The following is a 4,976-nucleotide window of genomic DNA, read 5'->3' on the forward strand; positions in this document are numbered from 1 at the left end:
GTGTGTGTTTCTGTGTGTATATTTTAAATAGACAGGTTCTAACAGAGATCAAATGTGAAAAAACATACCATTGCCAATTAGCCAATGTCAAGAAAAATGGCATCCTAGGTTCATTTTGGAATTAATACACTTGTCACAGAAATATGTTTAGATGTTCTTTATGAGTCCTGCTACTGTTTACTGTATCTAAGTTTATCCCATCTTTTCAATTACAATTATAAACAATGAGTTAAAACTGAAAAAGGCTGACTCCAGAAGGTTCAAACAGAAAAGCACATGCACATGAATTAAGAGCAATATACCTTTTTTTTCTTTGAAAATTGTTTACTGGGTGCTTGCTTCAGCAGCACATATACTGAAATGATACAGAGAAAATTAGCATGTTATCTTTGCAAGGATGACACAAAAATAACTTATTGGACATCTTCTCATATTGAGCAATGTGGAAAGCTTGAATAACATAAAGCTTGTAGAAACATGGTTCCTGCCTATGGTAAGTCAGATTTTCAAAAAATATCAGGAACAATACTTCCTAACCTTCATGCTCGTTTACTATGTAATTCTGATATTCCTCCTACTGGAAGGCAGAGTCTATGTCTCCCCCTCTTGAATCTGAATGACCTTCTGCCTCAACGAATATAGTAGGTCAGAAGTAATATAATGGGATTTTCAAGACAAGAGCATAACAATGCTATGTTCTTCTGCCTTGCTCTCTTGGGACACTTGTTTTGTGGGAAGCCAGATGCCATGCAAGCAGTCCAACAACTGTTAAGATTTCTCTACTGAACCCAAACTAATTCACAGGAAAGGAATATGGCAGCAGAGTAGGGGGACCCTAGACTCCACATAAATACAACCAGATAACTATCAAATCATCCTAAATATCCCAGAAATTGACCTGAAGGCTGGATGAACAAACTCCACAACTAAAGGTGCAGAAAAGGCCATATCAAAGATGGGAGGAAATGTGGATAACTGGTTTGGGAGAGAAATGGATTGTGGCTGCCACAGTAGACAGGGACCATGATCACAAGGAAATGCACAGGGAAAACGAATCCCCATAGCAATTGAATTGGAAAGTGATAGGGGCCAAATTTCATGAGTTCTTGCAACCAGTGGGGCTAAAAGCATGGAGTTCTAAGGTCAGCAGGCTTGGCTCAGGGAGAGCCCAAAGCATTGGGGCTGCTCTTGGAGAAAAGGCAGAGCAAATAGCCCACAGACATACACTATATAAACAGCAATCTGAAGAACACCCAGGGAACACAGCAGAGAGGCTATTTGCTCATCTTAGAGTGTGTCCCAGAAAGGGAGCATGCACAAAGACTCCTCCAGAAACAAAGGAACCGGCAGGTGCCATTTCATTTCCCCCTTCCCTCCGCATAAGCACAGGGCCACTTACAGGAACCAATGCAGCACCATTCACTTGCTACCAAAACTTGTTTATACCAAGCCCTGCCCCCACTGATCTCCAATGGAATTGTTCCTCTCAGCAATGCTTGCCTCAGTCCCAGCATAGTGGCCCTCTCCCACAGAAGACCAGCCCAAACCTCAGTCTACAATGTCTCCCAATCCAAGAGTTTTTCAGGGATTTGGGTGTAGCAGCAGAGGTGACAGGTCTCAATTCACAAGCAGACCAAAGCATACCTAGTTAAGACTCACATATAGGACAGGGACCAAACAGAGTCCACAACAGGCAAAGAAAACCTCTGTAGACAACTGGCCTGAAGGATAAAGCAGGCAGAACAAAGAGCAGAACACACACAGCATCACATACTGGAGATAAGCACCAGGCCCTGGGGAGCAGGGGGTACTACACTACTGGGCACTACAGGACCTCTTCTTCATAAAGACAGTATGCTCAAGAACAGGAGTTGTAGCTAACTTTCCTAACTCAAAAGCAGGCACAGATATTTAGACAAAAGAAGACAGAAGAATTTGCCCCAAATGAAAGAACAGAGCAAGGAGCACCTGGGTGGCTCAGTCAGTTAAGCGTCTGACTTCGGCTCAGGTCATGATCTCATAGCTTGTGAGTTCGAGCCCCATATCGGGCTCTGTGCTGACAGCTCGGAGCCTGGAGCCTGCTTCAGATTCTGTGTCTCCCTCTCTCTCTCTGCCCCTCCCCTACTCACACTCTGTCTCTCTCTCTCAAAAAGAAATAAACATTAAAAAAATTTAAAAAAAAAAGAAAGAAAGAAAGAACAGGGCAAGGTCACAGCCAGGGATCTAAGTGAACTAGATATAAGTAACATGCCTGATAGAGAATTTAAACTAATCATAGAGATACTCACTGTATTTGAGAAAAGAATGGAAGACATCAGTGAGACCATTATTAGAGAGATAAGGAATAACATATCAGAGATAAAGGGCTCAATTAAATGGAATGAGAAATACATTTGATGGAATAAACAGCAGGCTAGAAGAAGCAGAGGAAGAAATTGGTGACCTAGAAGACAGAGTAATGGAAAGTAATCAACATGAACAAAAGAGAGGGAAAACTTAAGCTATGCAAAATAAAATAGACTTAAGGAACTAAGTGACTCTATCCAGTATAATAACACTCACATTATAGGAGTCCCAGAAGAAGTGAGTGAAAAGGGGACAGAAAATTTATTGGAAGAGATAAGAGCTGAAAATGTCCATAAAGTGAACAGATATCCACACCCAGACATATTATAACTAAAATGGCAAGCTGTAGTGACAAAGAAAAAATATTAAAAGCAGCAAGACAGGGGCACATGGGTGGCTCATTTGGTTGAGCCAATTCTTGATTTCATCTCAGGTCATGATCCCAGGGTCTTGGGATGGAGCCCCATGTTGGGTTCCATGCTGTGTGAAGCCTGCTTAAGACTCTCTCTCTCTCCCTCTGCCCCTCTTCCTGTCTCTCTCTCTCTCTCTCTCTCTCTCAAATAAAAATAAATATTTTTTTAAAAAAGCAGCAAGACCAAAAAAAAACAAAAAAAAAAGACAGTTACATATGAGGGAAACCACATAAGACTATCAGGAGATTTTTCAGCAAACTTTCCAAGCCATAAGTGAATGGCATGATATATTAGAAGTGCTGAATAGTAAAAATCTGCAGCCAAGAATACTCCAGCCAGCAAGGCTATCATTCAGAATAGAAAGAGAGTTAAAGGTTTCTCAAACAAAAACTAGAGGAGTTCATGACCACTAAACCAGCCCTGCAAGAAATTAAAGACTCTTTGAATGGAAAGGAAAGAACAAAGGGGAGGTATAAAGGTAGAAAACACAAAAGCAGTAAAAATGAAAATTTTTGTAAAATATTAGTCAAGGAAATCACAAAATAAAAGGATGGAAAAGATGACAATATATACCTAAAACATGGGAAGTAGACAAGTAAAGAATGGGTTCAAAATCAAATGCCTATCAATATAGACTGCTATATGCAGAAGATGTTATACACCAACCTAATGGTAACCACAAATCAAAAACTCTTAATAAACTTGCAAAGAATAAAGAGAAAGAAATCCAAATATATCACTGAAGAAAATGAGCAAACCATGAAAGAGTGAAATACAAGAAAGAATCAAGCAAAATCTTCAGAAACAACCACAAAACAGGTAATAAAATAGCAATAAAACCATATCTGGTATCTGAAAGTAAATGAACTAAACACTCCTACTAAAAGACATAGGGTGAAAGAATGGAAAAAGAAAAAAAATAGGACTCATTTATATACTGCGTATAAGACACTCATTTTAGACCTAAAGACAGCTGCAGACTGAAAGTAAGGGGATAGAGAAACATTTATCATGAAAATGGACATCAAAGGAAAGTCCAAGTAGCAATACTTATATTGAACAAAATAAACTTTAAAACAAAGAATGTAACAAGAGATAAAGACATTATACAATAATAAAGGAGATAATCCAACAAAAAGATATAACAACTGTGAATATTTATGCACCCAACATGAGAGCACACAAATACATAAAATAGTTAATAACAAACATAAAGGAACTAACTGATAATAATACAATAATAGTAATGGACTTTAACACCCCACTTATGTCAATAGACAGATCATCTAAAGAGAAAATCAACAAGATAACAATGGTTTTGAATGACACACTGGACCAGTTGGACTTAACAGATATATTCAGAGAATTCCATCACCAAACAGCAGAATACACATTCTTTTCAAGTGCACATGGAACACTTTCCAGAACAGATCACATATTAGGCCACAAAACAAGCCTCAACAAATTCAAAAAGATCAAAATCATACCATGCATCTTTTCTGACCAGAACACTATGGAACTAGAAGTCAACCACAAGAAAAATTGTGGAAACGCCACAAACACATGGGGCAGGGGTTTAAATAACCCACTACTAAACTAAGAATGAGTCAACCAGAGAATCACAAAATAAATTAAAAATTAAATGTAAACAGATGAAAATGAAAAGACAATGGTTCAAACCCTTTGGGACACAGCAAAAGCAGTTCTAAAAGGGAAATTTAGAGTAATACAGGCCCACCTCAAGAAGCAAGAAAATCTCAAATAAACAACCTAATTTTAAACCTAAAGGAGCTATAAAAAGAACAATAAACAAAATCTAAAACCAGCAGAAGGAAGTAAATAATAAAGATTAGAGTATACATAAATGATATAGAAACTAAAAAAATTAAATTAAATTTAAAAAAATAGAACAGACCAATGAAACCAGGAGCGGTTCTGTGAAAAAAGTCAATAAAACTGATAAACCTCTAGCTAGATTTGTCAAGGGAAAAAAAGAGAAGGAACCCAAATAAATAAAATCACTTACAAGAGAGGACAAATAATAACAAACACCACAGAAATGTAATTATAAGAGAATATTATGGAAACCTATATGCCAACAAATTGGAAACCTAGAAGAAATGGATAAATTTCTAGAAATATGTAACTTACCAAAACTGAAACATGAAGAAATATAAAATTTGAACAGAATTATTACCAGCAAAAAAATTGAATAGG

General features: G+C 37.5%; 1 pseudogene; it reads left to right on the forward strand.

Annotated features, from left to right (window-relative positions):
- The first annotated feature begins 331 nt into the window (after positions 1 to 331).
- On the forward strand, positions 332 to 432 carry LOC122490689 (annotated as a pseudogene).
- Positions 433 to 4,976: the final 4,544 nt, after the last annotated feature.

This window comes from Prionailurus bengalensis, chromosome B2 (assembly GCF_016509475.1).
Source record: "Prionailurus bengalensis isolate Pbe53 chromosome B2, Fcat_Pben_1.1_paternal_pri, whole genome shotgun sequence".
NCBI classification, from domain to species: domain Eukaryota; kingdom Metazoa; phylum Chordata; class Mammalia; order Carnivora; family Felidae; genus Prionailurus; species Prionailurus bengalensis.